The sequence below is a fragment of the Phyllopteryx taeniolatus genome, chromosome 22 (assembly GCF_024500385.1).
Source record: "Phyllopteryx taeniolatus isolate TA_2022b chromosome 22, UOR_Ptae_1.2, whole genome shotgun sequence".
NCBI classification, from domain to species: domain Eukaryota; kingdom Metazoa; phylum Chordata; class Actinopteri; order Syngnathiformes; family Syngnathidae; genus Phyllopteryx; species Phyllopteryx taeniolatus.
The window spans coordinates 1,879,598-1,904,504 of NC_084523.1; the positions used below are offsets into that span (position 1 = coordinate 1,879,598).

The following is a 24,907-nucleotide window of genomic DNA, read 5'->3' on the forward strand; positions in this document are numbered from 1 at the left end:
TTCCCCTTAAAATTACATGAAATTAACGTAGTAATTTCCTCTGATGTTTTCTCCATTTCTAAAATATTTTAAGTAAAGCCATTAAATCACGTAAAAATATAACGAAACACAAATATCCAGTGGAAAAAATATAAAATATCTGGCGGGACAACCAATTTTCAAGGAATGTAACTGCTCTTATGAACATTGTAATGTAGTGTACTGTACATTGTTGTTTACATCCATGCTCCTTTAGCAGCGGTGTAAACCAGTATTTGCAGGTGATGTGCCCCTGTGTTTCTGCCTATCTGTATTCGTCTTGTTTTGCTTCATTTACGGTATATTACACTCTTTCTGGATGATATAGGTTTTAGCTTCCAATAATCAAGAATTAAGTGCTGCATTTTATTATTTTTGTTTGTAGTTTATCTTATTCTATTTTTGTATATTTTTTTCTCTCATCTTTGTTTTTCTGATTTGTTTTTTAGCTCCAGAGAGGGCAGGGATAGATCACCCACCACACACATGCGCACTAATAAAATTTGAATGCATAGTATACCTGTATTGGTTTTTACCAGTCTTGCAAAACATGCAAATGTAAAAAAAAAAAAAAGCGAAATAATTTTCCTTATGAATCTCACATTATGTATGTGTATCGTTTGGTTTGTGTCTCCTAATTTTTTGTAATCCATGTATTTTCCAAATTTGTTTTTAACTAATTCACTGCCATCCTTCCCAGTTAACATGGATATTTGACTTCTAAAGCCGTCAATGGCAGTTAATGTGTTAAGTTAAAACAATATAGTAACAATTAGTTGTTTTTACCCAGCCCATTCATGACAGACCATGCAAGACTAATTTTAAGAATGTCATACTCGTGAGCATTTTTTTTTTGCAGTGTGCAGTAGAAGGCAGAGCAAGGGAAGAAAATGGATATCTGTACCTATTAGCTCCAGAGCTCCCCACTCAGATCCCAGGAGGCTTTCTAACACAATGTTCTACAAACTGATGATCCTGGAGGTCGGGCAGGGTTAGCCGCAGCCTCTCGGCGAGACAGAGACATCCCTCATCTGTCAGTCCAGAAAGTTCTGATCCAAAACTAGTTCTGCTGGAGGCTGGCTTGTGTCTAATGCAGTCTATCCAAGTCATAATGTGTACATATATTGTTACTATATGATGTCACAGTGCATCAACTTTTTGTTTTCGCCTTACATTCTTTTTATTCCATTTTTTTTTTTTTTTTTTGTTGCAATATGACGACCACATGTAAAACCAGAGTAAAGAGTCCTCCAATGGTAAATTCTCCAGTTTATTGAGTTAACTCTCTTGGTGTTATTTCATATAATGTAATGAAGAAGAAATTTACTGTGCAACTTCAACAACAACTGTTGTCGCTGTTGTTATTGCGCTCAAGGTGAGGAGGCTTTGCTAACGAGCTGACAGGCTACCTGACAGAATGACACATTTATTTTTTTCAGCTACATATTTGTGCACAGGTTATAAATAGACTACATTCAGTCTGCAGGAACACTGCGTGGTTGATAACAATCATCAGATCTACTAATAGTACATGTTTCTGTTATTGTTAGATTTGTAATTATTTGTGATGATTATGATTCATGGGTCACACTTCAGGTCCTGAGAGACTGGAATTCCCAGGAACTTGAAGGTCTATCTGGGGGCCTTATCATATAAGAACAAAACCTTCCTCAATGTTGGGATTGCCAACTCTAGTTTTACAATATGTAAGTATGACATTATATAAAAAAATATTTACAAGCAAAAATGCAGAAAAAACAAAAGTCATCAAAAACATCAGCTCTTTAGTGATACATTTGCTGACCTTGAAGTTCACGCAGTACTATTATCATCAGGCTATCAGTGACAAGCAGAGGCTAGATTATAGCATTTTAGATATTTGGGTTAAAGGCGTTTTGCAATTTAAACATTAAGTATATATATATATAAAAAATGTATAAACTAAAACTGTATTATTACCAAAAGGTATGCCTTCAGTAAATAAGAGTAAGACGGTGTTAAATGCCCTGTTTTTAGCAAGAAACAAGGTCTACTTTGATATTCTCGCACTAAAACAAAAGCTTAAATCCAGTTAAATTTAACGGAAAACATTTTGTAAGAGCTAATACAACCCTGACTGAAATGGTCAAAAGGGTGTTTATGTAACAATATGAGCAGAATTGTTGATACAGCAGTCGTTTTGGACTGTGCGTGTACAGTACTGTATGCTGTTACTGGCAACCACGTGCAAGATAGCGTTTGCTGTCGTATTTGAAAGAAGCGACTTGCAGGTTGGCTGTTCAGATCCCATTGAAATGTGTTATGTGCTACACTGGAAAGACTATTTTTAATTTCCCCAGACTGTTGAGTCCCCGGTGACTTCCGTCGGTTCTCTCAATGTCATCTCTCGAGAATGACAGCAAGATTGCACGTTATATTTGTCTACATGTGCTTTCTAAAGCTGCCTTTGTCCTCAGATTTGAAGCATTGTGGTTCTTTTAATCTGATGGGCCAGGGAAGCGCGTTCCCTATGAAACATGATGTATTGTCATTATTTGAATGGCTATTTTTAAGTGACGACTGATAGCTTCTTGCAGTTTTCGCCTTCAAAGACTAGTTTCATTTTTTTTCCGTCCAAAAAAATAAATGTACAGCTATGTCATGTCATGTTATACACAAGAGGACATTGTTTCACATTGATCTGACGACACATAAAACGCCTCACTTTGACATTTTATACACTACAGAAATAGGCTACAAAAAGGAGATTTTAAAACATTTTAAATTGTGTAGTGGCATACTGATGTGATTTTTTTTTTTTTTTTTTTTTTTTTTTTTAAGGCACAGAGGGTGATAGAAATCAAAGTATTATTATAATTTTTTTTTAAGAAAACAACTGCCTATGTAGTGGTCCTTACTGGAGGAATGGGGCAGTGACAGCTAATTCAGCATTTTTTTCCCCCTCTGCCTATACCTTAGACCTCATAAGTTGACCATGGAGACTTCACAGCTCATGAAGCAAGTCAAGGGTGCAGTCAACTCACCATAAAACCACTCTGAGTCACGGGGGAAGCCTCGATTGTTCCTTGACAAAAGCAGAAAATTGGCCCGCCGTGAAAAATGCGTTAAATTTAATGCTATAAAACACTATTTTGAGGCAAGGGCGAAAAGAGGGTGTGCGCGAGCCCGTTTGAAGAAGGCACGAGGTGTTTACAGTGTAAATTATGTCCTTCGCCCGCACTTGTTTATTGCAGAGTTTGGGGAATATTCCGAAGGTGTTTCATGGTGACATTTTGTGACGTGTTCCGCCGTGGCCACGGAGGGCAGCGGAATTTATTGACTGAATTTCACAGTTATAAATGGCTCTTTTACAAGTGACATAAAGAAAATGATATGTCCTCTGCTGAGGCTGTGCACATCCGTGCGCTTGTTCCGTGCACAGGCAGCAGTCACGGCACTTATTGTGACTAACGCCCCGCTCGATAGACTATAACTTGGATTCTGATAAAGATTGTGCGGAGAATGGAAGATTACGGTGGAGTATTTTTAGTACTTGGAGCACTTCTTGCATAAACTCTACCCACTTTTCTATCTCAAAGAAATATCCCGCTTATGTAGTTCACTTTCATTGTCTTAGACAGTTTGCAGACTCCTAGTCCCAGCCCACAGAATTAAAATTGATACTCATCTCTGAGAAAAGCCACTTTCAAAAGAGGCTGCTATCTGTTCTTAACAGTACATGTGCTCCCAAAAATCACCCTGAGGCTTACATCTCTTTCTCCTAAATGCAGAAAAGGAATCCACATTTAAGTATGCTAACTTGGATAGTACTTTAGCAAGTAAACAATCTGTTTGTAATTTTTTTTTAAACAAAATGAGCATGCATGTTGTATAGTTTAAAGAGCAGAGTAGAATTTTACCAATGAAAATAGTCATAAAATTTGAATGGAAGAAAGTAATGATGATGCATTATTTCTGTACGTCTACTACTTGGCTGAATGGCCGGTATATTCCACAGTTGGAGGCTTTTTAATGGTCACACCGTTCACATTTACTTTAAAGTGTCTCAGCTTTGATACCGAATCTATTTGTAGCTCATCACACCCACTACATTAGCCATGACGTCAAATATCAGCCCCGTGGGTGCGCCTTTAAAAATAGTTCAGACTCACAGACTGGCACCATCCATCCATCTCTGCTTTAACACTAAAATAATCACAAATGCTATTATGTTTAAATGCCTAATCCATCCATCCATTTTCTACCGCTTATCCGAGGTCGGGTCGCGGGGGCAGTAGCTTTAGCAGGGATGCCCAGACTCACCTCTCCCCAGCCACTTCATCCAGCTCTTCCGGGGGCATCCCGAGGCGTTCCCAGGCTAGCCGAAGGATGTAGTCTCTCCAGCGTGTCCTGGGTAGGAACGTAGATTGACCGGTAAATCGAGAGCTTCGCCTTTTGGCTTAGCTCCTTCTTTACCACAACGGATCGATACAAAGTCCCCGTCACTGCAGACGCTGCACCGATCCGCCTGTCGATCTCCCGTTCCATTCTTTCCTCACTCGTGAAGACCCCAAGATACTTGAACTCCTCCACTTGGGGCAGGATCTCATCCCCGACCCGGAGAGGGCACGCCACCCTTTTCTGACCGAGGACCATGGTCTCAGATTTGGAGGTGCTGATTCTCATCCCAGCCGCTTCAGACTCTGCTGCGAACTGCTCCAGTGAGAGTTGGAGGTCACTGCTTGATGAAGCCAACAGAAACACATCATCTGCAAAAAGCAGAGAGGCAATACTGAGGCCACCAAACCGGACCCCGTCTACACCTCGGCTGCGCCTAGAAATTCTGTCCATAAAAGTTATGAACAGAATCGGCGATAAAGGGCAGCCTTGGCGGAGTCCAACCCTCACCGGAAACGAGTCCGACTTACTGCCGGATATGCGGACCAAAATCTGACTCCGTCCGAGCAGCCCGTATCAGGGGGTTCGGTACGCCATACTCCCGAAGCACCCCCCACAGGACCCCCCGAGGGACACGGTCGAACGCCTTCTCCAAGTCCACAAAACACATGTCGACTGGTTGGGCAAACTCCCATGCACCCTCAAGGAACCTGCCAAGGGTGTAGAGCTGGTCCACTGGTCCACGGCCAGGGTGAAAACCACACTGCTCCTCCTGAATCTGAGATTCAACTTCCCGACGGACCCGCCTCTCCAGCACCACTGAATAGACCTTACCAGGGAGGCTGTGGAGTGTGATCCCCCTGTAGTTGGAACACACCCTCCGGTCCCCCTTCTTAAAAAGGACTCTGCTTCCTCATGGGAAGGCGTGTCAGTGGCATTGGGGAGGTCTTTAAAGTATTCTCCCCACCGACTCACAACGTCCCGAGTCGAGGTCAGCCGCGCCCCATCCCCACTATACACAGTGCTGATGGTGCACTGCTTCCCCCTCCTAAGACGCCAGATGGTGGACCAGAATTTCCTCGAAGACGTCCGGAAGCCTTTCTCCATGGCCTCACCAAATTCCTTCCATGCCCGAGTTTTTGCTTCAGCGACCACCAAAGCCGCATTCCGCTTGGCCAGCCGGTACCCATCAGCTGCCTCAGGAGTCCCACAGGCCAAAAAGGCCCGATAGGACTCCTTCAACAGCTTGACGGCATCCCTCACCGTTGGTGTCCACCAACGGGTTCGGGGATTGCCGCCACGACAGGCACCGAACACCTTACGGCCACAGCTCCGGTCGGCGCCTCAGCAATGGAGGCGCAGAACATGGTCCACTCGGACTCGATGGACTCGACCCCCCCTCCCACGTTACCTTTTTGGGCTGTGCCCAGCTGGGCCCCATGCGTGCAGGCCCAGCCACCAGGCGCTCGCCTTTGAGCCCCACCTCCAGGCCTGGCTCCAGAGGGGAGCCCCGGTGATCCGCATCCGGGCAAGGGAAACCCGAGTCCATTTTTTGCCATTAAATGCCTAATGCCTTAAAAATTACCACCGTAATGTTTATTCTTGATATGCTATAAAATGCAAATTTCCATTCAATCTCTTATCATGCTGTGTGTGATCCAATTAAACGCAGCGTCGTCATGGTATATAAGAGGGAATCCTATTTTTATTCTTCGTGATAATTGTACCTATGCGACATGTTTTTAATGACGATATCCTCCCCCATAAAGCACCCCGAGTTGGCAAACAGCGGGCGTTGTATGATCCTTGTCCATTATTTGTATCACGCTGGGAATGATAAAATCAACGCATGTAAATATGTTGCATAATGAGCTGCGTTTGAAGAAAATAAATCGGCCTATTTAGTACTTGTAGCAATTATAGAAACAAAATGTTGCATTGTTCCTGTACTCACGAATGCAACTTACGCAGAAGCATGCCAGTTAGCTCGTCGTGCGGTATGCGTTGACCCAGTTGACGTTCAAAGACAACCTGACAGTTGGTGTTGCAGGCCAATTTACTTCACAATAATACCAAGTGCCACAGACCTATCTGTAACCAAAATGTCTACATAATAGTAAATCAGCCCTGTAAACAACATGCTGAAGCGTTTAAAATTGAAGGGAATGAGCTTGTTGAAAAAAAACGTAATCACAGGGTCCATTTCTCAGCTCAGTGGATGCTCCGTCCCCCTTGGTTACGGTTGCTATGCCGGTCAAGTCTCATAACAGGCACATGAAGAGATGGATGGTCACATGTATGCCTTGGACAATTTAAGCCAGGCCGGGGCTGGGGAAAATGGATGTGACGTGCCGGAGAATCTGCGGTTGCATCACTGGCATTGTTGCTGCAGAATGTCTGGTTTGTTTTTTTGGGGGGAGTTCGGGCCAGAGGGATGACACAAGGTTTTGTGTGAGAGCAACATTGAAAACCGCGAGAGTCATTCGTCACGGGAGGATTCAAAAAAGGTCACGGCTCAGCCATCTGCTCCAGTTGAAAGTATTTATTTTATTTTTTTAATTAATGGACATAAGTATGCTGTCATTCGGACTTCACCGTTTTTTTATCGTTCTCTTCTTATTATTACTAAAAACAATGGAAATGGCCAATTATTTACATTGACAACTTACACATATGGTATTATGATAACATCTAGCTACTGAACAGTCATCCCAAATCCACGATATAGTGTCCTATATAGTGAGTTTGCCATTTTGTAGGGCTGTTTGAATGTAAGGTGAGTAAATGTTATTCCCTATATCGTGCCGTCAATGTATTCCACAATGTATCTTGAATAGTAGTGAAAAAACGATAGTCACTAGAATTGAACACAGTGTATCCCTTGATGCATTGACCTGATAAAGAAAATGTATTTCCCGTTTCCAAGGTATTGGTTGATTTTCAGCACAAGAAAAATGTATGATTTACGTTGCGAAAATGTCTTGGATAAAAGTAACGCAACACATCACAACAAGGTTGGATAAAGTGCTGTTTGTATGAATTCTGTAACAGAAAGTCCACCAGCTGACGTCGATCCGGTACATTGCAATCATGCGACAGCAGTCATGTAATAAAAGTTGCGTTCGAGTAGTTGAGTTTGTCTTTGGTTTCCATGGTGAGGAAAGGTCAGTCGCCAGTAAATCAACTGTTTAATGGGGCTATTTTTTTCAATGTTTTTATTTTGTCCATTGCACATTGACAGATGTCTTGCAGTGCTAATCTTCAGTGACGGCGGTCAGTTTGTAGCAATACAGAACTCTCCACCCTGTCAAAGACCGAAAACAGGTTGGCTGCACTGTCATGTATGACGGAGCCCATACATGTCAGCAAGTTGATTTCACTCAAGCAGTGTGGCAGCTCGCAATGATTTGCTCCGGCGCCGATGTCAAATGCATCACACCTCTCTGCTAACAGCTGAACACGCTGCCATAATCCCTGTTGGTTTTCCCAGTCAGGAGAGAGTTAAATTTTTGTATTCTTCGTCGTCCTTTTCGTGCTTCTCTTCCTCGCAAGCCATGTCTCCAGCGCAGCGGCATAAAAAGGCAAAATTGTGGTCTTTTTACACCGTGAGAGGCGAGGCTAAAGCATATCGCCCGAGGATGTTTCATATCCCCTCAGCCCTGCTTGGATTCTCGCACACTGCAGCACCTTATTCAACTTCTTTTTTTTTTTTTTTTTTTTTTTCCTAATCACTCATCTTTCCTTTCTTATCTCACTTATATCTCTCCCTTTCAACTAGTCCTCCGCCCTCCTTACCTTTGCACCTCCTCATCCCTTTTTAATTCTTCCTTTCATATGTCTTCCCGTCGGCTTTACCTTAAAAGTTTTCCCTCAACAATACTGCCTTTGTTTCATTTCTAGTAGTAAACATGATCTCATCATTGTTTCCTCAGTCCTGGGTGTGTTGCATTTTTATTAGATGTACATTTCCATTTATTCCATCACCCTAATAGGAAACCCAAGGGACGGATTGCCAGGTTAACTAACTTAACATGTCCTGATAAGTACAATAAATGAATGTAATATCCTCTGAGAAGCGACACAACAGCAACACGAGGAATCTGTCATGATCAAATAATGCTTTTATTTCACAACAATAATCATGTGTTAAACCAGAGCATATCTAGGGAACTGTCCCTAAAAATGTCATTTATATTATTGATTCCACATCATAGGCCACAGAATCTCTTCCTTCTGTGTTTCAGTTCTATTTACGACAACAAAAGAAAGTATGATCTGGTATGTTTTGTCCATTTCGACCGCATTCAGCCAGTGGAGCCGTTATGTTGATGTATTTAAATATTCTCTATTTAGGTCATGTATCTCATTCTGTATAGCCTTGATGAGTAATTTATGGACTTTACTTTGAATTACATATATGGCCCAGTATACGGTAGAGGAAAAAAACATACCTGTACACTCAATTCTATATGCTATGAGCCATTGAAATCCAATACAGGAGCTGAAATATGTTCCGTACAAAGTATGTAGTTTTGATTGACACTGAGGTAAATGAAATTTAAAATAAGGTTGCAACAGAGCTTCCACAGATTCAGGTTACATATTATTGACGTCAACCTTGAAGACATTTTCAATCCCGCACAGTTTTTATGAACCATAACAGTTCCATCATAAAGTGCATTCCGTGCTCAGATACAAAAATAAATAGGCAAAGAGAACCCGGTCCCATTTGAAATGACAAAAACAAGACCAAGGGCCCTGTTTGTGTGCACCGTGTCACATTGTCCCGGGGTGCAGCACTTATTTCTGTGAGTGTGCTCATTTGTATCATGGTGACTCGCAATGTGACACAATGGCAGTCAGGCAGGCTGGAGGCTGGCGTGCTGATGCTCTTCTTGTACTCGACTGGTGAGGATAAGTGCAACGTTTTGCTATTTCTATGTAGTCTATGCAAACCAAGACTTATTAGCCAACAGGCAATCTGCGAAGTGTGTCCCCAAATATTTCAGCGTGACCAAAATTAATGTGTGCTCTTTAAGTCGGGGCCAGTGTAGCAGCCAATGCATTTGTCGGCGTCACGTCTGGCACTTATGTTGCCCATCACCTACGTTATCCTTAATTGACTTAGCATAAAGGCCTCAAGTGATCATGAAAACGGCTGGACAAGATCTTAGACCCATGGGAGGAATTAAAAACACACCTGAGCTCTTGCTCCCGACTGTTGGCCAAGGGAAAAAATGCAAATAGCCTGCGCACACACACACACACAGGGCAGAAGTGTGGACTCGAGTCCGATAAGTATGGACTCGAGTCCGATAAGCGTGGACTCGAGTCAGAGACGAGTCATGAAGTTGATGATTTTTAGACTCGACAATATGTTGCAAGTATTGCAACTCAACTTGGACTTGAGCCCACTGACTTGATGGGACTTTGACCAAAGCACTGAGAAACCAAAATTCGTAGCTTCTCTTTCTACGACTATATGTGTCACTTATTTTTATACTACAGGAAAATATGAAAACACCATAATGTTGCAGAGCTTATGGATTTTTTTGTATTTGGTCAAAGTATACCACACTATTATTGCTGTAGTTAGTTCTTATCTTTAGACAGTTAACGTTAACATTCTTTCACACACTTTGTGCCTTGATAGAAACTTTGTTCTGTTCGACTGATCAAGTCTGATTCTCAATAAACCTCCATTGTAATACCACAGCGGAAGCTTAAAAATTCCACTGTGACACATCAAAACTGTTCAGGCATAAAATCGATACAGATTTTCCATTCTGCTTGACCTAACAGCCGGACAGGCCCAAAAAAAAAAAAAAAAAAAAAAAAAAATGACGAACTTGTGGGCGGCACGGTGGACGACTGGTTAGAGCGTCAGCCTCACAGTTCTGAGGAGCGGGGTTCAATCCCCGGCCCCGCCTGTGTGGCGTTTGCATGTTCTCCCCGTGCCTGTGTGGGTTTTCTCCGGTTTCCTCCACACATCCCAAAAACATGCATGAATTGAAGACTCTAAATTGCCCATAGGTGTGAATGTGAGTGCGAATGGTTGTTTGTTTGTATGTGTCCTGCGATTGGCTGGCAACCAGTTCAGGATGTACCCCGCCTCCTGCCCGATGACAGCTGGGATAGGCTCCAGCACGCCCGCGACCCTAGTGAGGAGAAGCGGCTCAGAAAAATGGACGAACTTGTGTTCCTCTTTTTTTTTTTTTTTAATTGCCTTATGTTTTTGATACTCACAAGAAATGCCTATGCATGTTTGAAATTGCCTCACTTTCCTGCTATAGGCACAATGTGAAGTATACAATCAAGGTGTAGAACTTGCGACTTGACTCGCCTGTCTCAACTTGGGACTTGACTTGGTCCCACCTCTGGTTCATAGCAACCTTAATACAGTATGGCATCTTAACAAAGTATGTGTGACACTGCTGTTGCGTGCGTGCTGAAATCAGGTGGCAAGGACTGCCCTCTCGCTGCACGTCTTGAGTGGCTCCCCACAATGCTGCTTGTTACTCTGTTGTCTCATTATGCTCCTTTGTGTGTCCTCGGTGAAAAGCCCGTGATGATTATGCAAATGCGCCATCAGAGAGCAGCGTGGATAATTATCTCTGCCAAGGAGGAGGCGCTGAATGCCAAAGTCCGTCTTCGCAGGAAGTTGAATTTAGTCCATTGTGTTCTCTATTTCTTTGGTCTCTTTTCCACACCTCCATCACCTGATGCATTCTGTCTGTCTCGAGGTAGTGCCAGTGTCAGTTCAACGAGGCTGTAATGGGTGCAGCCAGAAGTTGCAGATGCCTTTGAACGTGTGGCCTTCTTGAACCACACGTGTGAAATCTCCTTTTGGGTAAACTAGGAGGTCGGGCAAGGTAGACCGGCTGGGATCAAAGGACATCTAGAATAGCCTGAGTCGGGCGCCGATGAGAAATGTCAGGTTCTTTTTCTCCTCCTGCATTGTTTGCGCGGAGCAGGTGGTTCATGGGGGAAAAAAGGGGGCTCAGCATGCGTCTCTCCAGAGATTGTCCTTGCGTTACTTTCGTTCAAGAACACTTCCTTAAGTGTGCTCCCATTTTCAGAGAACTCCACCCAAAACAAAAAGAAAAAACACTGTGGAGTTTACCTCGGAGATTGGCTTTTGAAATGATCTATTTCCATTGTTGTAAAGAAGAAAGGCATTTCATCTCTGAGCAATCTGAACAATAGGTGGAAAAATAAAAATCCTCGGAACTCCGTCGGGTGCTCGGCCGCAGTCATCGAGGGTACAAATACAACATCAATCATCAGCATGAAAAGTTGACGTCGGATGAGGGAAAAAAAAAAAATTCAATAAAAGTCCATTTGTCAGGAAAGACCGCAAACTTGCTGGAGTTCTTGTAGCTGCCTGGAATGTTGCCAGAGCAAACGGAGCGAGCAAATACGTCGAGGTTAGGATGTGTATGTGTGTGTATCTGCGAGCAAATGCCATACTCTATTCTCCTCTCTGTTTCATTCCTAACGTTATTATGCTGGCTAATGAAATAATCCCGCAACAATGCACAGCCTAATGCTCTCATCACTGCCAATTAAAGTGCGATTCTTTCCTACTGTTTGCTACGACAAAAACACACAAATCATCGGGTCGGCGTTGGCTCCTCTTCCCCTGCCTCCACTTCGTCTCGGTGCATTTTGGACAACTAATAAACTAGCGAGACACCTAAATGGGAGAAGGGATTTAAAAAAACAAAGTGGAGGGCATGCAGCCTCGCCGGAGAGGGCTTCTGCGCATCTCAGCATGTCTGAGGGCCATTAAAATGTTTAATTACGGCCGACACATCTTACAGGAGGCAGCAGGGTAACGAGCAGAGACCGTACGAACGATGAAAGCACAATGTCACCCGATGAAAATGCAAAATCATTGTTTCAAATCAAGAATCGCAGCGTCACGGAATATATAGGACAACCTTGAAAAAGTTGGAGAGATGAATAGCATACTGGACTAAAAGAGCTTGCGAAAGTGATCACCACATAGCTGTTTGTGCTCTCACGGTCAAACAGATCGTTTTGCGGGCCAGCAATTGATGGAGGTCTGCTCCATTTGCCGCATTGTTTGCAAATTTAATGAGATGTCATTTTAACATGGATTTTCATGAGGAATCAAAGCTTCGACTAACCGCTATCTGCTCCAGTGAAGTGCGTCCTTGTTCTATGCAGTCTTTGGTTGCAATTAGCATTTGTTATCACACTACACCGTGAAACATGTAAATATCAGCGCTCCCACAGTATATAGAATAAACTGAATAAGATTTTGAGGGATCGACAGAGCACTTTCTATGAAACATCACAAGTCCAGCTGGCTAATTAACGGGGCCCAAAACCCGCTTTTTACCGCTTTCGTCCTCTTAGATAAGCTTTTGTTTTTGCCCGTGTACAATACGAAACAGGGAGATAGCATTTTCTGGCTAAATATGGGCCTTTCATCCGGCTCGATGCCAGAAATGGACCTCATTGTCTTGAAGAATTAGATTTTCTGGCACTGCGGGGCCCGACTTTTGCAGCGAGCACGGCCATTATCTGAGGGTGCAGAATCGAGCAACTTAGTTTTGCTCAAATCCGATCACGAGAAAGAGCGAGACAGGGACAGAAATTACAGGGACAAAAAGGCGCTTCCGGATAGGTTGGGAGTTTTTGGGTCTACCCAAAGACTCGTGAAAAAATGTAAAGGATGAAGATGGTTGTGATGCATAGCTACAGTAACTGTGTAAGTACATTTTAGTACAATATAAACAAAAAGTACAGTTTGTGGACACGTTTCAGGTTTTTTTGTGTGTGTGTGTGTAGCTCAAAATTATACATATTTCAGTATACAGAAGAGGGTAGGGCGAAGGTGTTAAGATCCCTCTTGGTTTTCCTCCCAGGCTGAATCCAGTGGCTGCGGTCTTGTGAAGTGCCTGGGGTTTCCTTGGTAATCTGGCTCAGTGCTGGGCTGCACATTCCCACCACCGCACCAATTGCTGCAGACACACTGTGAATGCAGAACGGCGTATTTGATTTCATCCTCAAGCAGATGCCGTTTGCCTCATTAGGCGATTAACTGGAGGTGAGTTTGAGAGGGAATAACGCACACGCTCGGGTGTCAACCGCTGTCGTTTAGATCAGGGTGAGCGCCGAGTCAGCTTTTTAGTGAGTGTCATTCTGCTGGGCACTATAACCGGGCCCAGTGGTGTTCTAAATCCACCGCAGGGCAATAAAAGGCGGGCGTGTGAGCGAAGTTGCACATTGATGTGTCACCTTAGCGCATCATACTGTGTCACTAACGTAAGTCTGCTTAGTGCAACAGGTGCTATGTGATGTGTCTTTACTTTAATGACATTTTCCAAATAAATGACTTGGTGCTCTTAAAACAGAAACACAAACAAGCGGTGCTTCCTTGGCCAACTTCTATGTACATGGTGAGATTCCTGCATGTAATACAATAGGCACATATCCCTCCCACTGGGCAGGAACACACACATTCTCTATGCACATGTAATGATTTTTAGCTATGGGGAGCCCAGTATTACATGCATGACTGACAGTTGCACCACAACAAATAATGGCGTTCTCTGAGTGAGCCAGCGGGACGTCACATCAATAAAGAATGTTCTTGGGGGGGGGGGGGGGAAAGAACAATTAACCTTACATTTACTTTTGGTGGTATCCAACCCATTTCAGTAGTCCTATGTGGCTTCAGTGTTTACTTGTGAAGCGCACAGAAAATGCAATTCCCTGATTGATTTGTGTTTAAAAAAAAAAAGGGCATTATCAAGCTGACCTTGACCACTTTCTCACCTCCGTTTCTAAGTCCTGTACAGTATATGTGAGCGCCAATGAATAAAGTATGTACAGTGTGTGCTCATTGTTGCATGACAGATTTGAAAGTCGTGCACACAAGAAGGAATGCCTGTCTGTATAGCTGAGGAATATCTTCCAAAGCTTGAATACTAAGCAGCGGAGTGAAGACCTCCTCCAAGGCCAAACTGTTTACGAAAGGGGAAAATGCAGAATACAACAGTTTTGTTTGTAGGCTAGCTTCTTCTTTATGGAGGATGCTGTGACATCTTCAAGAGCCTAATCCTGCCAACTGCCTTACCAAGAAACAAACACACAGTGGAATCAATACATGACTTCCGGTTCAGGAATTATTGGAGCAGGACTGTCGAACGAGTATACAAGGGATGTTGTATTGTAATTCCAGAGTCTTGGGAACTCGGAACACGCTAGGTTCCCCTATAACATCACTGTCAAGTTAACCCCCACCTCCCTACTTAAAGTGGGTTAACTCCCCCTTCTATTAAGGTTCCTCAGTAATGAAACCTAAAAACCGATAACCATTCTGATGATGACAATTCCATCACATTTTTTTCTGACATTTCTTTTTTTGACTCACAGAAGGAACAAAATGAAAATTGCTCTATTTTGAAATGTTGCCCAGTAACCGAATGGCACCATCAAATGATCCCGTGACTTCATTATTTGCTGAGAAATGAATACAAATGTAATAAAATACAAAATAATGTAGTCTTTACAACCAACACCTGGTAACCTTAATCACACTTGACGCTCCAGAGAGTGACATCCTGACGTGTTGTACCCAAATTAGGTCAGCGTTCCTCCAACCTTTTGGTTCTGCCCCGCTTTAACTGTGAGCTTATCAGCGCTGTGAACCTGCCGCTGCGACCGCACAGTACAAGGAAACCTGTCAGTTCAAGCCGGCTCAACTCGTCTACGCCTAATACCTGTACCTGTACATGCCGGCAGCATTAAACATGAAACTATAGTAGCTCTCGAGCCGGTCTATGAAACGAGCTGGCAGCAGCCAGTGTACTTTATCGCTAACTCTTGACAGAATTCTGGCGGCAACAAAATCACTTTAGTGAGAACAGGGCCAGACTGCGAGCAGCTGTGATCTGATTTTATGCTGCACATGTTGCGGAGAAAGGAGGTGCTGAGGAATTGAATGCCTGCAGCACCTCATCTCATCCAGCAGCCTGCTACGGATGTTCTTCCTTCTTTGACCTGTTTCTCTGCACATGGCAGACTCATCCACATGGTTTTAAAAAAAAAAAAAAAAAAGGCTGATTTAGTAGTCTCTGCTAAGCTAACCGACACTCAGTGAAATATTAGCAAAATATTCAGCCGCTCAGTATGATGCAGTGTGGTGGTACACACCCAAAGCAAGATACAGCCGCACACACACACACACACACGTCAGGCACAGAATGTGAATCAGAATCAAATTATTATTCCTGAAATAATAGCAGAACAAATGAAAATTCCAATTTGATTATTTGAAAACTATCTACTGAACCGGAAAGAGAGTACGGTAGCGCATTTTGGCTACCGTATTTTGGCTGCCGCTTCTCCCTCAGGAAAAGTTTTTCTTTTTGAAGTTTACAATGGATTACTTCACCCAGGATTCCTCACCATACTGGTTCTTGTGCAGAAACTATGCGTAGTAAGTCAAAATGGAGTTGGCAGTAAACAAAGTGTACTATTTTTTTTTTTTTTTTTAATGCGGCGTGACGGCTCTTGTCAGAATGAAGTCACTTATTCTTTGTTATTCTTTGATTCGTTGTGATTCAAATCTGAAAATTTTGATTCTGCTTTTCCTTTTTCCGGCGGACTCGAATGCACCATCGAATGACCACCCATTTCGTCACGCTCAGTATCAGTAGTAACAGAGATCCATGTAAATAGACAACAATTGCACAAATTATTAGAGTCTCAGCTCAACCTTTTCATTGATCATTAAAAAAAAATCCAACAATTTGAGGCCATAATCCACCCCATTAAGATTTCCATTCCCTTTGTCCTTTAAGGACAAGCTATAATGGCTCCAAAACATCTATTTAGGCACGTTTATTAGAGGGGTGTATGCCATGAATATGACCTCATTTCATCCCGGGCTGCGGCACTTTTGATTAGCGACATAAAAAAGTTTGTGACTTTTGTTAGGGTGAGTGCCTTGCAGCAAACCTGGAAATACTAGAAACTTTTCCTCTTCACAATAGCCTATTTTAATTAGATGCACCTTGAACAAACAATGAGTAAAAGCAAAGGAAAAGGAAGAAGGCAAAATAATCTTTCATGACACTGAAGAACCTCAGAGAATCCTGAAGGTTATCGAAGCACAAAAACCTCAATTTTAGTTGTATTTTATTGCATTTTTTTATTATTTTTTTTTGTGCGTCTGTGTTCAGTTTTGTCAGTTCAAGACTAACCTGTAATCGTTAATGGAAAGGGGAATTCAGGGCCAGAGACTCAACATATAAAACTCCAGTGAACTGCACATTTGTTTGCATTTTCAAGGCAGTAGGTTTGTTTACTAAATCAAGTAAAATTAAGAAAGGCAATTTTTACTTTGCTCACTACAGTGGTTCCCCGCTATATCAGGGTTCATTGTTGGTGCCCCTCTGATATCACGTTTTCATACATACTTAGCAATGCCCTCACTCACTGACAAGTGTGTTTAAAACGGGAAAATATTTGTACAAAATGTATTCTATATTGTGGCTTTTCACCTAGTGTTGGTGGGTCTGCAACGTAACCCCCCCACAATAAACGGATGTTCTCTGTAAAATACTTTTATGTAGAGAGAATTTAATGTGCAAGTTTCTAAAATAACAGTCTCTCACAAAAATCAGAGAGCCACCCTCGTCGTTCGGTCACACATTGTTCATTTCTTGACGGCGGAGCTTAAATTCATTTGTCTTGCACTGAGCACCTCCTTGACCTCGTGGATGGAGATTAATGAATAGCTTTAGCGGCGATGAAGGCTATCAGGCTCCCCTTCAGCTAATAGTGCAAGAGTTTCACATAGCCAATTATGTCGTTTAATTTTTTTTTTTTTTAAGCATGCTTGTGTTGCGGCGAGCTCAGTCGTCTGCCAGTTGTAAAAATATCAAAACCTTTGAGGCAGCGCAGGATAGATCTCAGCCATTAATCTTTTCCAAATCTAGCTATATAGAGAAAATTAAGAAATTTTATTCACCAAGAAAAAAACAGAACAGATTAAAGAGACACTGACACTCCCCCGAACACTTTATTCCACATGATTCATTCTCCAAACAAAGAAAATCAAATGGATTGAAATGCTGTAGATAAACCAAATAGACATGCACACAATGTAAACATCAGTCTGTAATCGTGATCTGGACCTTAAGGGTCTCACCCCTGCCTGCTGGCATCACATTGTCACATTTGTGGCCACTCAGCATCCAAGCAGAGTCGAGACGGAGTGGCGAGGGGCCACGACGAGGCTGAGCTGTGCAGCCAATAAATAATGGAGAAGGAACAGAGTCAGCCGGGATTGCTAATTCTGCCAGGCTGCGATTAATCCCGTCAGTAAACAAAGCAGAGGGCTCTGTGTTTTGGGAGAACGCCTATTAGATAGCAATAAGCGATCGTCAAACAAGTTTTCTCGATGGCATTCTCAGCGAGAACGAGGGGCTCGCCGGCAGGATCGTCTGACCTCGGCACGGTGATCGTGCGACCCCACACTGTGATCCAGCGTGAAGGGAGTGGAAGGCAGGAGGGAGAGAGAGAGAGAGGAGGCTAATTAGTCGTGCCATTCATCTCTGTGTGCTTGGGTGGGCTGGATGCCGTGTGCACTTTGAAGTCATGTCTTCATATGGAACACTCATGTTCATCTGTGCACTGTTCCAATTGTTGACCTCTTAAACTGTCAGCCAACAATTTTCATCCACTGTGGTCTAGTGGTGATAACATGGCTGGTAAAGCACCATGAAACTACATATTTGCAATTGTAATACAGTGCACGGGAAAGAGTGCGAGCCCGGCTGAGAATAGCGAAAAAGTGCGAGGAACTCACGGCCCCCCCCTAAAAATGTTTATAGTTGCCATATTAATAGTTTAAACTGAAAATATACCACTAATTATAATTCCATAACAAACTCATCTTACAAAATAACACTGAGAAATAAATGCCTTCCAGATTTTATTTTGGGGAAAAAAATAATAATAAATCACAGAAGACAGCGAAGACTTTGCATAACTTTTGCTCTTAAAACTCATTCACTGTCAGCCTTCCCAGTGAACGTGGATATTTGACTTCTAAAGCCGTCAATGGCAGTGAATGTGTTAAATCGGGCTAAACTTAGCTCTTCCCCAACTCAAGCCTACCAAAGGTTTTCTCTGTTAGTCCACATGTATCACTTCAACATATTTCCTTCCATCCCTACATGTTTGAGCCAGAAAATATATTGCCTTAAAGCCTCCAATGGCTGGAATATATTCCACTGGGTCATTGCGGGGCTCTCCATACTAGCCCCCATCTAGTTTACGAGTGAAGCGAGGCTCCTCTCGGCCAACTGACGTCCGGCGGGCTCATCCGTGGCGTCACCTTCTCGCTTGGTGTTGTCTGTGCAAAATCTGTTACTATGCACCAATTAAGCCACGGCCCAAAAAAAAAAAATCAGAAAAACTGAAATGGTTAAAAAAAAACAATATAACGCTATGGGTTCTATTTTCATGACTAGCGCACTGCGCTTGCCATAACTCTACAAAGAGGCGGGCTGGAGCCGATTTTGGTAATTTCGTTGACCGGCATACCCCCAGCGCATTTAAAAGTAGGACGTCTGTGCTCAACAACTTGTCCTATCTAATCAAAGCGGCTTCTCTCCAAAAATATAGCCCTTATCTCCACAACTGAGCGCACTTCATAGTTCTCAGTCTTTGCACAACAAAGACTTCAACGATTATCTTCAAACACTTATAATGTATTTGGAAACAAATCTCTGAATTCACTTTACAGGGTCTTTAAAAACTATTCATTCAAAAAGAAAAAAAAGAAATCCTAAATAATCCTTGTAGTTAATTCTGGCAATTGTAATACTTCCTGCTATACCGTCCCACTCCAGCCCTGCCGGTGGCAGCAATGCTCATTACAACTGGTTGCTGACAACTAAACAAGTGAACAAGTTGGGTCTGCATTAATACTGAACCCTCCACAGACGAGCTAAAATGAATGCAAACAAATAAATGAAATTGAAAAGCAAACAGCTATAAACAAATCTCCTTGCCAAAGGTAATGAATAGTGAGTCACTGTTTGCTTCCAGTGTCATGTCTTGAATCATAAAACTCGCCTTTGCGTTTGTTGCCAACTTTCAAGGTTAGAGGCCTGGCGAGATGAGGTTTTTTTTTTTTTGCAAACGGTCGCGGAACTTTGCATTTACAGCTGCATAGAATGTCATCTGTGGATTAATCTTGTTGTCCCAAATTAAGAATGGCAGTTTCTCCCGGTCGGTCCTTCTTCTTCTCGTCTTTTTTTTTTGTTTTTGTTTTTTTAAGCTGGCGGTGTAGTCGCGCGGTCGCTCGTCAGGGAGCCCTAATCAAATGACTTGCAGGCCATTGCAGCTGCCATTTAAATGGAATGCACACACAGATGCAGGGCGGGTCCCCAACAGATCGCACGGTGATGCAACACTCATCACTGTTACTGTCTCGGCAGACATTTATAGGCCAAGTAGTGCGACTGCAATAATGAGTTTGTGTTTATTGCTAACCTGTTGTCAGAACGAATGGCAGATCCAGCGTGATTTGCGAGTTTAATTCCTCTACCTGCCCCTTTGATGGTCCATTGTTCAACCACACATGCCCCAGTATACATGGATGACATGTTAACGACTCATAAACGTTGACGAACGGCCTCTGCTTATCTTATCTGGGAAAACTGGCTTTTCCCTCGTCCTTAAAAAAAATGTAAAAAGATAAGAACAGCAGAATTGAATTTTTTTCCCTCTCTCATTTCATTGCTATTCATTCTCATGTGGCCCTAATTTTTCATGGTTAAGCAAATTGAGATAATTTTCCTCACTGACAATGTGTAACTTGTTTTTTGTTTTGCCATGTTTGCGGAATCCATTGTCGAGGGATAAAAGCATTCAATTTGCCTTTTCGTACAATCATGACAAAGTTTTTGACAGTTTTTGTGTGGCTTACTTTTTGGGCAGCACTCTGTCTTGTGCAATAAACTCAGTGAAATTTGAAGGCGGCCCACCGGGAAGCACTTCCTCGCCGGGGGGGAAGCAAAGAATCCTTACATCCCTCTTAATTAAAATATAATTTAGGCTTAGTCCCATCTGTGAAGTTGCCTTTGATGGTTCTTTTGTCAATTAAAAGTAGCTCCTCCGCAAGATTACGGTGCACTCGTTACAAGCAGGTTATTCTCAAGGACACAGCAGTTCTGCCTTTCAAGAAAAAGAGCTGTCGTGTGGATTTGGAGATGAACTTGTAAAAGGAATATTATTTCACACTTGGCTTTTATAGAGGTCTTCTGGCAAGTCTCGAAATTCTGTTATTAACCACTCTTTAGTTTTTTTGTTTGTTTTTCTTGTTCTGAGTTGAATTGTTCTCTCAAGAGTTTCTGGTGATAAGCTGTTCAATGTTAAGTTGCAGATGCAATATAGCTAATTCTCCTTTTGGCCCACAGTAAACGGCACGCAACGATTTACGCTGACGGCACAACAACAGTGCATACTTGTGAGAAGACGGTAGGATATGAGACCCAGCCTCGTGACATTAGTCACCTTGCATCTCCGTGGTCCAATCGCTGTGCAGCGTCGACGCTTCTTTTTGAGTTGGCCTGACTTGAAAGCGCAGATTGAAATGGAAATTGACAGGATCAAATGGGATCAATTATTAAATCCGCCGTTCGAGAGTTGTGACGTGTGGCCTCATGAGAAGCGAGAGAAGGCTTTCCTGTATGTGTGCATGATGGAGGGAACAGACTTTATGGCGTGGAAAAAAAAAAATAAAGATTTGTCCAGTCAGGTGGGTAACAAAACAAGCCTGGCGCTGCTGCGATTGACAGTTTATTTAAGAGGCCATTAACTTTACATACGCTGCTTTGAAAAGACATACGGGCGGAACAGTTTAAAGCCCCACGGTGCTGTTGCCTCACATCCTCTACACTGACAACACATCAGATTAGGGCAAACACTCCTCTAATGAAAACATTGAATATTTCTTGGCAGATCATGTCAAGAATGAAAGGTTGGCGTTGATATTTGTGCCTCAACTTGCTCTGTTAATGGAGCCTGCAGAAACTCTGAGAACTTGACTGATTGACCTTTTGAAAATAGTGCTCCTTTTATGGATGAAGTGGATAATAAATCACCAAGCAATCGCGCATTGATCATATACAATGTGCAGTGGTGGGCCCGTTGTCGGGGGGGGGCTTGTTCTTTACCTTTGATCCTGACTCCCACTTTTTGACTGTTCTGTTTGTTATTGCGGCTTCGCCATACACACTTTGCAACCTTTTGAAAATGTTTACTGCTGTTTTGTACAAACCGGGGAAATTTTAGAAAAGAAATTTCAATTATTAGTAGCTTCTGCGATTGGCTGGCAACCAGTTCAGGGCGCCTGTAGGCCTGCGACGGATGGACGGATTGATATTAGGAGTTTTGGGCTCATTACTTTTTGACGGCCCCACATGCAAAAATATGCTTATGTGATATCCTAAACCCAACAGTTTTGCTTTGTTGGAACAGGTATAAAAACAATATTGGCACCAGTTTACCCTGATGGAGTCCTGACATTGTCCATCAACCAAAGGGCATAAAGTGAAAGCTCCATGAAAGGAAGTCACTGCACCCTGAGGGATCTTTCAAGTCGATTAGTTCCTAGGGTTCCGATGCCAACAAGTGACTCTCCAGTACATCAAACCACAGAGGTGGCTATTGCAGTTATACCACAAATTACCTGCTTGCTCATTTGTTCTCTTTTGAATCAGCCTGGAATGTCAAGGGTTGCTGCTAGTTTTTCCTTTTTTTCCTTTTGACATCCAGCTGGGTTATCGCATGAAGGAAGGCCTACCGAGTCAGCGAGACGTTGATTTAAAGCACCGGCACCGCCAAACCGGGGCTCAACTTTCATTAGTCGTTGCCATTGTTCCCTGACCGCTGTCAGAGAGATGGCATTGTGGGATATCGGATTTCAAGGCAAGTCATCTTTCATATCCAATTTCTTTTCCCTTTTGATGAGAACTTCTCGCTCCCGTCAAATTCATTTTGCAGTTTGATTATTGATCGCACTTTGCAGCCTATCTCTAACCCAACCACCCCACCCCCTCATTTCTTTACCATGATCATCTGCAAGCTTCTTCAGACTTCACTCTCTCACTTGTCAATTGCTGGTGCCTGTCTTAGCCGTGCACACGTTACAGGAATTTCAGTTCTATGAATCCATCAATTTTCAAGTTCGCACAATGCAATTATTGTCTGTTATCACCGTGGGACTTAATTACCCAAATGCATTTAAATAAGATTGAATTAGCGTTGAAATACAAACAAATCTAATGGCATGTAGGAGAATTGTGAGGCTGCAATGCCACATAATCAGTTGTGTCTGCAAATCCTTTGGGGGCTGTTGCAATGAGTAAATGGTGGTTTTTGAAAGCTAGCATATGTCTGCGGGCCAATCCACAAGGACGTTAGGGGTCAAGATCTAGCTCTGATTACAGCTTTTATTCCCTGTCATTTTTTTTCATTTGGCAGACAGGATATAGATCAGGCAATCTGCCGCCATCCTTTGCCGGTACAGACGGTGACCTGACTGTTCCACCTGTTTGCGCTGACAGAACCAATGCAGGAAAATGGCCGACTGTAATGAGCCATTAATAATTCAAAACCTGGCATAATGAGATGATCGTGCCCTGCCAGTAGTGGCTTGGATCGCCGCAACACTGCGAAGGTTGGGGTGCTAAGTAGCTCAATGTTCATTTCTATCTGATTTCAAAGAAGAAAGTAAAAGCTTCAAGGAGACTGCAGTTTTAGGTAGCTGGAATAGATGAATCTCTCTTTGTCTTGCATTGAGGAATACCACATATGGGATTGCGCTCAGAATGAGCTTTGTGTTGCATGAGTTCAAGTCATGGTTCATTTCTGAGTCATAATAAAACAAGCAGTGAAATGACTTGCAGTCAAGCTCAGGTTGGAACTACACAAAGCATAAAGGAGCTGATTTGTATGGGTGAACCTTCGCAATCTGAGAGGCGATAAAGCAGAGATAATTCCTTTCCAAAGCTCGTCTTGCTTGGGGAGCTAAAATGCAAGCTGTCAGCATAGTGGCACACACATGGCATGAATGCAATAGACGCCCCAGCATAGTGCCATCAACTCAGTTCCCTCATGAGGTGTGAAAGCGTTAGATTGGCATCGCTCAGTCTTTGTCCCAACCCTTTGCATGTCATCAGTGGCACTGAGACCAGATGGAAACATAGAAGAAAGCTCGCATCGGTCGGTATACATCACTTGGTTTGCACATCACATTCCTACAGGGAGTGATGTCAGGGTCGTTCACTCATGGACTCTGCACAAGGATTGGCAGGAATCAACTAGAGAGCCTGGAGCCAAGCTAACGGCGCATGAAACTCCCAAGCCGCCTCGGTTCAGCAGTCCTCCCTTGGGACTAAGTGAACGATGAAAGATGTGCACGTTGGGTAAGGTCTTGAGGATCTGAACAATAATGTGTCACGCAGCAAAACACGCATCTGAATTATGTCACAGGTTGGATGCAAAAGAGAAGGGATGTTTTGGAGGAGGTGAAACTAGGCTTTGTACAACTATAGCTGCTTTATCATCAGCATCAGCAATATCCGCTGTTAGGGGGCTGCACCTGCTATTAGTTCTTGTCAAGCTACTTGAATTAGGAGCCATATTAAAGTAGCTTGTCAGCAAGAATATAAAAGCCCCAGTCTGCAGCCACATTTGTAAATGTTGAAGGCTGTGACTGTGGATTATTGGCAATGCAAAAAAATGTTGTGGTTTTAAGGGTATTTTTGGGAAGACGGGTTTGGGAGAGTGTGGGTTGATGACACCGGATTGTTGTGTCACTTTGTTAGATGGCCTGAAAATACATCCAAGGTGCAACACTGTGTTACGCAGAACAGAAAATATGTTGAAATTGGCCCTTGTCGCTTTGAAACAGAGACTGGAAAATGAAGAAAATGTTCTATCCTGTAATAAGATAAAACATTACATTCCCGACATTTTAAGGGGGGTTTGAAAAATTATTTTTTTTTCCTTAGCATTTTTAAATCACCAGAGGAACAGCTGATGCCCTCTTAAATGTGTTCTTGAGTCTTTTACTGTCCCTCGGTCTTTTTGCTTTTGATCACTGACTTACAAAAAGAATACACGACAGGGCCAACTTCCAGAAAGCCGTTGCAAAGAGAACACTCCGAGAGATATCTGAGCAGTCCACCTACAGTAAACGTAAGCTACAAATATGAGCAGCTTTGATATATGCAAGATTTGTTCATCAGTTCAAGCCCATACATTTATTGAGTCAATATAACAGTGCTGGTGCGTACAGGAAAACTAACCCTTGCGTGAACTCAGCATGTTTTGCCACTTACATAGCGCGTTCTGTTCTTGTTGACTCCATTTTAAAGCTTTTACGTTAGGGGCAACATTTTGCTTCAAGGTGATTCTTCTACTCAGATTTCTGGTATGAAAGTGACTAATT

At 42.8% G+C, this 24,907-nt stretch overlaps 1 protein-coding gene across 7 annotated transcripts in view; it reads left to right on the forward strand.

Annotated features, from left to right (window-relative positions):
- cald1a (caldesmon 1a) overlaps window positions 1–24,907 on the forward strand; it is a 156,473-nt gene that overhangs the window by 29,387 nt on the left and 102,179 nt on the right. The window lies entirely within an intron of this gene.